This window comes from Vipera ursinii, assembly GCF_947247035.1.
Source record: "Vipera ursinii genome assembly, chromosome: 2".
Classification (NCBI taxonomy): Eukaryota; Metazoa; Chordata; class Lepidosauria; order Squamata; family Viperidae; genus Vipera; species Vipera ursinii.
The window spans coordinates 98,030,967-98,041,494 of record NC_139513.1 but is presented as its reverse complement, the minus strand read 5'-3'; positions in this window follow the sequence as shown (position 1 = coordinate 98,041,494).

Genomic DNA, 10,528 nt, shown 5'->3' with positions numbered 1-10,528 from the left:
CAAAGCTAGCCATGAACGTGACCCACAAGGCACTATGGAAAAACAAACACTCCCTTGATCCCAGGGCCAAATCAAGTTCTCAGCTGCTTGCCCTTGGGAAGTTGAAGTCATGGGTGAATTGTCCCCACATTCCCTTAGAATGGAGTGTGGCTGGGCATCCTACACAGCACTTGGAACAGAAGCATCCCTCGGGAAGTCATTCCAGTTCTGATGCTGGATGGGAAAATTATCGAGGACTTTCAAGACAGTTTGTAGATAATCCTACAGCTATCTCCACATTCTGTGGGAAAGATGGGCGCTCATTTTTCCGCTTTTGAGTAAAACATTCTGTCTGCCTTGTGAAAATCATGAATTGCTCTGTAAGCCGTCATGGGAAGAGAGAACATGGTTCTGGGCAGCCTGTGTCAGCTTCTCCCAAACCTAAAACATCAGCTTAGGTTGAAGCTGTAACCTGAAAACTATGGGAGATATAGTCCCAACACTTTCATCAGGACAACTTTAGAGAAGATCGATGAATTCCAGTCCTCTTTTTGCACAAATGAAGACACCTAGTGAAATAGTGACAACTTTCTACATACACTCGCTGAAACCCCTCAGAGGTAGCCTGGGAGTGATATCTCTCTGTTCATTTATAATATGCAGACTGCCTTTTTTTTTACTGCAGCAAATAAGTCAGGTGATCTGTTTGTCATGAAAAATGGCAAAGACTGGGAGAAGCAGCACTGGAATATTAGGAATATTGGTACTCAAGTAAATTTGCATATTGCTTGTCCTTTAGTGAGAGAGTAGAGGAATAGACCATAAAAAGGTATTCGTCAAGGCAGTAATCCATAAAGGGGATTCAGAGATAGGTTAAGGATATATAAAAACATGAGTTTTCCATTAGTGAGAGACACACACTGTTTCTCGGTGGTATATCATAGGTCCCATTCCAAGCACCAGGTGAAGTCAGGAAAATTAACTATGCACAGCTAGGACAAAGCTAGATTTAATATAAAAGTTTACATTTAAATAGCATTAAACTAATGAAATACTATTAATATGACTATTTTTTATGTGAAGTCATATAATCATTCGTAGGATCCAGCCAGTTCGCATCAGTTCAGCAGAACCGGTTGCTAATTTTTTGTTGCCCAGGCCCAGAATGGACTTCCAGAAGCGACATCCACACAGAGAACCGGTTGCTCACATATTTGAATCCCACCACTACTGTACATATAATGTTCTGGAAACTTGTAACTGCATATTGTTCGTTTTTTTCTCCCTGCTTAATTCCCTTCTTCCCCAAAATCAGAGATCCAGGAGAAGGAGGTGACTTGCATTTGCCATTGCCTCCTCCATTTACCTACCTAGTTCAATTTCTACAAGAATTGCAAATGTTATTCCCAAAGATTAGTGCAAAGGAAGTTCAGCCCAGTTCCAATGAACCAATGGATAAATTCTATTTCTTCCAAGAAAGTGAGAAAGACCTAGAAAATTAAGGCTGAGTAGGAAGCTCACAATAGCCAACAAGAACAATCTATTTGCCTCATGCTGTCATAGCCTCCCCCACTTGTCTGATGAATAAATCTTGAGGTTTTACACATTGCTGTGACTCAAAAATGAGACTAGTTTATCAAGTTCCAAGACTGGCAGCCCAACTAAGGTACAGAAGGAAGAGGAGGCAGAGTACAGTAGACCAGACAAGGGTCTAAAGCCAAATAAAGAGATGCAAAAAACAAACAAAAAAAAGGACAGGGTGGAAAATCTAGTGTCAACACAACGTGGTTGACTGGGAAAATCAGAAGTGGTACAAGGAGGCATACTCCTGAGTTATTAGTCCTTGCTGAAAGGAAAGTTAGAATTTAAGGTTCGCAGAAAAGGCCCACGCTATGATTGGCTTGGTGTGTCTTAATCCCACTCAAGTTTTATTTAGTAAGCCATGGTTAAGCATGCTAGCATTATGTTTCTCACTTCAAAGGGCTAACAGGGTTAGGTATTGTCAGGACCCTAGATTAGGGTTGCTAGTGCTCACATTTTCTATAGCCCTGTATATCCTGATATATAGCCCTATATATCAACCGAGCTTTAAGTGCAAGAAATAAAGTCTCATTCTAAATTCCAGAGTAATTTCTAGCATTTCAGCTGAAGACAAAATTCTGTCTTATTCTGTCTGGGGGACTATACAAGCTTCATTCTCACATTTAGCAATTTGTCATAGTAACCTGAGGTTCCTTCCATTTTTTTTAAATATATGGGCAGATATACATGAGCAACAACAACAACAACAAAAACAGCAACAAAACCCCCACCAAGAGTAATAAAAGCATGCAAGCGTATGCACTCAGAAATAATAATCAGGAACGAATTGGACTCATAGTTTCAAATGTTGCATATAATCACACATGCTGAATTTTACATGCATGTGCCTTTCAGGCACGTAATCTGCATCTGAACCTGGCTTTGTCTCAATTGACCCCATCCTGCCTCATTCCAATTTGAATCCTACTTCATTCTAGCCCAGGGATCTTCAGGCTTGGCCCTTTTATGACTTGTGGACTTCAACTCCCAGAATTCCTCAGCCAGTGTGCCTGGCTGAGGAATTCTGACGCTGGCTGAGGAATTCTGGGAGTTGAAGTACACAAGTCATAAAAAGGGCCAAGTATGAAGACCCCTGTCTATCCACTCTATGCATCTGATAAATTTTGCTGCAGCTCGCAAAAGCTTACATCTTCCAATTTGTTCCTTAGAAGAGGTGCTTCTAGCTTCAAGCTATTGAGCCTATGCAAAGGACGTACCAAACCTTAGGCCCCATAGGCCAATCACAACATGTTTAATTCATTATTTTTTCCCCCACAGAAAATCTTATTGTGTTTAAGAATGTTCTGAAGTCACGGGTCAAACGAGTAAAAGAAGAGTTTAGAAGAAAATAGCAACCAATTTGAACAGTAAATGTCACGTAAGAATAATTCGTTTAATGCACACAGTGTATTCTGCATTGATGTGCTAACATTCAAGGATAACAATGTCCTGCAAAGCTATCCTAGAAACTCAGGAGTTCAGAAGTCAAAGGAAACAGGGTTAGAGAGCACTGTTTTATCAGTCTCCTGCTCTATTCCAAGGTTTCTGGTTTCAGATCAAATGCTTATGAGAAAACAAAGCAAGATCCCAATCAGGTCCCAGAGTCGCAGGCTGATTAACCCTGAGTTCAAGCCCAGACCCTTACAAGGACTATAAATAGCTCTGCCTTTTCCTTTCCCATCCTCCCTGGAGGAGCTGAGAAATGCCTGCCCTTTTATGGTCAAAATGGCAGATTCCTGGAGCTGCACAGTCCAGCTCTCCCATACTGGGGCTCAGCCAAGGGGCCCAGAGGGACGTAGCTGCTGCTTCTCCTCCTCCTCCTCCTCCTCCTCTTCCTCCTCCTTGAATTTTTTGGGATAAACTGTAACGCCAAGAACAAAGAGCAGGTTTTCACAGCCTTGGTGGAAAGACGATGCAATCTGGAACTAATGCTTAGGAAACATTGAATGCTGAACTGTCTCTCTCTCTCTCTTTTTTCCTTTCATCTCTCCCTCACCGTCAGCACGAGTTTGCACACAACTTTTGGAACCAGACACTCGGTTTTGGCATTGTGATCGAAAACTGCATTCTCTGCTGAACATCAAAGGCACTCTCCCTCTCTGATTTTATTTAAATGTAGGACCAAATCAGTGTCAAACAATGTGCAGTGAACATGATGTTGAGAAGACACATAAGGATGCAATGTGAACTTGGTGATTTATTTATTTATTTATTTAATACGAGGGTTAGTGCTGTGAAGATAAGATTTCATAAATATTTTAAATACATTCAATTGTTTTCTGTAATTATTTTAAAAAATTCCTCCAAAAACAAGCGATCGGAATTATATAGAACTTTCAACGTTTCAATTAAAAATTGTAATTTTTACAACTTGTAATTCTTTAAAGAAACTGCACGCACCATATGCAATATCAGTATTTGCACGTATGTAGTTTCATAGAAACAGGAGGAATATATAGACCCAAATAGTCGGGTTAAAATACATGTGGTTAAATTTAAATGGCAAAATGCAAATTTTATCCCAATCCCGCTTCAAAACTGGGATAGAAAGAAAACTGTTCTTTTTCAGTTTGGAGAAAGAAATTCAGTGATTTAGGGTGTGAAAGTATAGCAGGGATGGGTAACCAAAAATGGCAGTCTAACAACAGATGGAAGACTGCACGATGCCCATCCCTGATTAAGTGTGGAGCCTTGGTGGAGCAGTGGGCTAATGCCTCCTTAAGTAACACCAGCTGCCTGCAATTAGTGCAGGTTCAAGTCCCACCAGGCTCAAGGTTGACTCAGCCTTCCATCCTTCCGAGGTAGGTAAAATGAGGACCCAGATTGTTGGGGGCAATTAAGCTGACTTTGTAATAATGCCACTTGGGGGGTGTATGAAAGCCCTAATAAGCAGGCATATAGATAGAATGAAGGCTATTGCTAAACACATTGATTTGTGCTTTAAATTGTAAGCTGCCCTGAGTCTTCGGAGAAGGGCGGGATATAAATGGATTTTTTTTAAAAAAGTGTGGATTATATAAAAAGCAAGGAATGGAGATTGACAAAACATTAGACTGAAGAACAAAGATACCCCTCATTCTTTTGTTTTCTGAAGTCTCATGTGGACAGCAAACCTGTGGAAAATCACTGATGGAGGACTACAAGGAACAATGAGGTGGAGTCAGTGGTGGGATTCAGCCAGTTCGCACCCGGTAGCTAATTTTTTGTTGCTCAGGCCCAGAATGGACTTCCAGCAGTGGCATCCACACAGAGAACCGGTTGTTCACATATTTGAATCCCATCACTGGGTGGAGTGAACAGTTGGGAAAAAGAGGTCTTCTTGCAAGACCCCAAGATGTTCATCTGACATTTCACCAGCCCTAAATTTGGACAATAGTTTATGAAACAAGTTCTAATAAAACTGGAAACAGGAAGTCTGAGAGAAACTAAGATAGAGAGATTCATCCTAGTATATATCATAGGTCAGGGGTGTCAAACTCAATTTCATTGAGGGCCGCATCAGCATTGCGGTTGCCCTCAGGGGGGCGGGTGGGTATGGCCAGGGTGGGCGTGGCCTACTGGGTGGGCATGGCTAGAGTGCATATGGCCTACTGGGTGGGCGTGACCAGCTCTACATCATTGGCATCAAAGGTTCCTATGGGGGCCTGGGCAGGAGTGGGACAGATCTGAGGGTCTCTGGTGGAAGGAGGGCCTCTGGGCCAGGGCCAAGTCAGTGGGGGCCGTTCCCTCACTGTTTCCAGGATGGCTTCGTGGGCCGCATGAAACCACTTCGCGGGCCGGATCTGGCCCCCGGGCCTTGTGTTTGACATGTCTGTCATAGGTTGATAGCATATATTATCATATGCTGATATACAAAACTTTAGCTTTGCCTCCTGGGCTAAAAGTCAGTGTTTTCATTGATATATCCTTCAGTTAAAAACCAAAGTTTAGTCAAATGTCTATGGAGATTCTCAGTCATCCAGGTCATGGTTGTCCCAAAGGCACTTTTCCAAAAGGCAACTGGACTTTGTTCTTCCTTGAAGAAGTTTAGCTTCTCATCCAAGAAGCTTCTTCAGTTAAGCATCGTTGGGATAAAATTTAGTCATTTTAGAAAGCGGTACCTCTGGCAGAAAAGGATTTAACATTCACCCTATCTGCTTCAGTGGTATAACTCCAGACCCAGAAACTGCTTAGCAGCACATAAACAACCACATGCTGGCTTATGAGACTAAAACTACACCTTAAACCCATAGTAGGGAATAGGAGTGTGTTTGAAATTGAGGAGGGGTGAATACTCCAGCAGGGAAAGAAAAATACTTGTCAAAGATGAAGCTTTTCTCTCCTGCTTTTGGACTGACTTTGTATTTAACCCAGGGCTGAATGTCATTCTCCATTTTATAACAGAAATGGGGCAGAAGGACAAGAAAGAAAGAACTGCTGATCTCAGATCAAGAAAAAGGATCAAACTTTTTCTTTTTCCTTGGGAGCAATATAGATTCCCAACCGTCCAGTACAGGACAAAATGTGCTTTCAGTGACTTCCTGTGTAATATTTCTTTCTCATCTCTTTCCTATTTGCCCGATTCTCTTCATTCAGAAATAAGTCTTATTTTCCGCACTCTTTCAATGTTCCCACAACTATTTATCTCAGTGGATTGTCATTTAAAATCTCCTGAATCCTGTAAAATTTAAAATCCTGGACAATTTAAAATCTCCACTGTGTCTCATTTATTTGGACTATATAAAGCCTCTTAGCTAAAGGTGTTGAGAGAGAGATGATTTTATAGATGTTAGTGTTTAAATAATAATAAAAAAACCCAATGATTATTTTGTCTGCAGTTATCTGAGATTCACTAGTTTGTGTTTGCATGTATGGGGTGTGTATGCATATTGAACATCTTTGAATCATAATAAGGATGCATAGTATTTTAATCAAATCAGGAGCACTTCCAAGAAAGTATTTAAAATATGTGTACCCATTGTGCACAATGGCATTTTAGAGCTACTATTGTTTCATTAGATCCATTCCGTGTAGAACAGAGAGTAAGGTGGTTGACAGGAACATCCTAGGGATGCACACTTTAAAATGTGGCAAGGGGGAACTATGGATGACAGCTTGCTTATCAGAGTTCTCCTGCTTTTATAACAATCCTTAATTTTAGAATTTTTTTTAAAAAAAACCTATTTCAACCACAAGAACAATCACTAGAAACCAAGGCTTTTAGTTTTGCAGCATGTGAACTGGGGTGTCTGTAAATGACACCCCTTGCTTGTTTACATACTGCATTCCTAAAATAAAGGAAATGGTTAGCAAAGTTTGTTTCCCAGTAAGGCTCAGTAGCATCAGGAGGTCCACTGGGGAAGACTGTTGTCTTTTGATTGGTGACCTCCATCTGTTCCCAAGGACTGAGCAAAAGAAACAAGGGGAGTGTGAACAGGAAGTCCCTGGAGAAGGTCAGAGCAATCCTGATAAAATCCATGTGACTCTCAGTTTCCTGCACTTGGAAAGATTATGGCTGCCAAGACTAGATATAAGATGAACCATGGAGTCCTTGGTGGCCTTTGAGTTTGGTTGTTTGCTTGAAGATGACATCTCTCCAATGGAGCAACCGGGTGACATCTTCAGTGCTAGAAGGGAGTGGGGTTTGCTCTCTGAACCCACAGTCCCAAAGGTGCTTTTTCACAAGGCAACTGGACTTCCTTTTTTCTCTTTGAAGAAGCTGAAGAAGCTTCTTGGATAAGAAGTGAAAAGTTCTGGAAGAGAAAAAAGGAAGTCCAGTTGCCTCGTGAAAAAGCACCTTTGGGACAACCATGACTTGGATGACTGAGAATCTCCATAGACATGAATTCTCAGTGTTTTTCCCTAGGTGAATACATTGCCTGCATTTTAGATACACAGCATGAAGATAAACAGAAATGATTTTTAGTAATCTTGATATATAGAGACAAGATGCATACAGTTTACTCACTGAAAGCTCTTCTTCTATGATCAGGACTTACAAAAAACAGAATCCCCAAGTCCAAATAATATTTTGCTATTCTGGCCAGAACATACAATAACATGCAATTACTGAACCAAACAAAGATTTTGAAGCTATATTTCAACCTTAGGGTTAACATAGTTCAACAAACGACACTTTTATGTCACCGCTCCTTTGAAATGATTGGAATTCTAATTCAACAGCAACACAAATTAGTCTCTGATATATACTCTCATGCTTTTCACTATTTTACTGAAGAACAGATAGAAACAGGTTTATTTTTTTCCGTGCGTTAGAAATGATATTGGGTGAGTACACACTATAAGTAACAAGTACACAAGGGCTTAATGCAAGGTATGAATTTACCTTTTCCACTTGAGAATTCAAAGTAGTATTAACACTAAGGGAGTTATAATGCACAGGTATACGTAGTAATAGCAATAATGGGCAAACATACAACAAATAAAAGTAGATAGAGTGGTTTCACCAGGGGCAATGGGTCATAAATAGTGTCCCTTATACATAAGAACAAGTAGAGGATATGACAGATTATTAGTTCAGGTTTATAGATCCTGGGTTTGTCAATAAATCACAATGGGACAAACAGCATTATTCGGGTCAAACAAGCATGGTGGGCTTGGGTTTGAGGTCAGTAAATATTCTAGATGCAAATTCTGATCTGATTTGAATGGTTGAATCTGATCTCCCTCTCCCCACCCTCTTTGGATGTTGCTTCTTTTCATCATCCCAATTTGTGCTTGAAAGAATAGGGGAGAGACGGACAAGCGAGAGGATGGTTACAATTCTTATTTGCAAAACACTTCCTTTAATGGGCAATAGGTAAACTGAGATTAAACTTTGCTGGCTTTCCCGTAACTGCTTCTTGGCTCAAATGGCAGCGTTATATATGGAAAGAGACTGAAAAGTCCTTCCCAAATGACCATAAATAGATGATAGAATAGAAATGAATTCTTCTGAGTAATGATGGAGCATGGTCCGATATGATGCCAGTTTTGTGCTTTTCAAGGAGTTGGGAGAGCTGTCCATAAATGGCGCAATTTTCTTGTGGGAAGACTAGACAGGCCTTCCCCTGGTACTAGAATCACCAAAGTCCACTGATCACAGCTCTAGTTCAAAATGGTTGAATTAAGAATTAAGACACATTATGAATTCAGAAAACCTGTAACTGGCACCAAGATCAAACTCACAATTCTTTTTACACAAGTTCCTCGTTGACTGCAACTCCATGCATGTGGGGCCAGAATGGTAATGAGTTGCCAGGTGGGAACACAACCTTCCAGAAAAATCCCTAAGAGTTTACCTTCTTGAGACAACTTGACAGAAATATAAAGTCACAAAGTGTATATTTGGGCAGAGATCTAGGGAACGCCCACACGTAGCTTAGGAAGGTGTCAGAGAATGTTGGGCTTGACTTGCAGAATGAGGCAATAAAGGTTACAACCATAGACAAGATACCCAGTGATATTAGAAGAGTCCTACAAGTTGCGCCAGGAACTTTATACTTCTGAGTAGCACGGCCCTATCCAGAGATATGCAATCATGGGTGAAGATTATTTAGGCACCTGCAGGATGAAGGATGCAAAGAAAAACTGATTTGCTCTCGGAGGAGGACTAGTAAAAAGAGAAATTCCTAAGAAAGAGGAAAATGAGCAATCCATCGAGAAGACAGTGTTAAAAGAAACCCAGTCGTTTAATAAAAAGAGCAAAGAGCTAAGATGGGGATCTGAGAAGGAGAAACAATGAAGTGGCAAGGTTGGCCATATAGCCCAAACCTGCACTGAACAGACCCAGAAAAGTTTATTCTCTGTTCATCTCCAAAATGGAGCAAAGGTAGAAGGAAAAATAAATGGAAGAAATACATTTGGTCTGATAAAGACAGATAGTACTCTAGCGTACCCTTATCGTGTGAGAGGTTCTCCCAGAATAGGGAAGCAAGTTCTCACATATTTTTGTGGAAGACACAAATTATACTTTCGGTGAATGTTGAGATAGCAATGAAAGGAATCACAAAAGAAATTACTGAAGATATGCATAATCTCTTCTGTGATGTGCCGGAGGGCACAAATTTCCCTGTATTTTGTCAGTTAATTAGCCAATCAAAAAGGGGGTTGGGAGACAAGCAAACAGAACAGGTGTTGACAAAAATAAAGAAAGGAAAAGTCTGAGTAAGGAAGGGAAGTTTCTGAAGCGTAAAGAAAAAATTGAGATAAAGGCACAGCAGGAGTGGACCTAGTCTTAGTGTAACATCAGATAACTCATTCCCAGGGGAGAAAGAATAATTGGAGCTGATCAAAGTTTGTTTTCAAACTCTCCTACATTTGTCCAATGGAAGAAGCCCACAGAAAGCAAATGTTTATGACTCAAGTGAAGAATCAGCCTTGAAAATAAGTGAGGGAGAATCCAGAACCAAGGGAAACAATGAAGACCATTCAAGTATAAGGCTTGAACCTACCCGTCAGGCCTTATCCTAAAGAAGGCTGTGCATGGCAAGGTTGATCACCTTGAATTTGACACCTGCCCTCAGTTGCTTTTATGGGGTTGGTCTTATAGTGAAGGGTTTGGTGTTTTTGTGTGGTCAAACTCAGGCCAAGAGACTCTGAGAGTTTTGTGCCCAATTACAGCACTTGAATGCAGATACTTCAAGCCTTATAGCTCAAAGGGCAGAAATATTGAGCAATGGAGGAGAAGGTGGCTGGGCCTCCCTGGAGTTGTTTTTGTGGACTGGCAATACTCTGTGGGTCCAAGAGAAAGGGTCTTCAGTTGGAAACCTGGGAGCAGCAACAAGACCCCAGAGAGTGATTTCCTGGTGAGGAGGATTGGAGTTTGCAGAAAACAGAGCAGAGGCAGTGAAGGCAGCTTGACAAAAGCATTGGAAGCCAAAGGTGATTTTTCCTTTCCCCATCCTCCTCCCTAGGATAGAAGTGAGCCCCAAAGTGAAAGCACATAAAGAAGCTGAGAGAGGGAGGGAAGAAGTGAAACAGCTAAGAT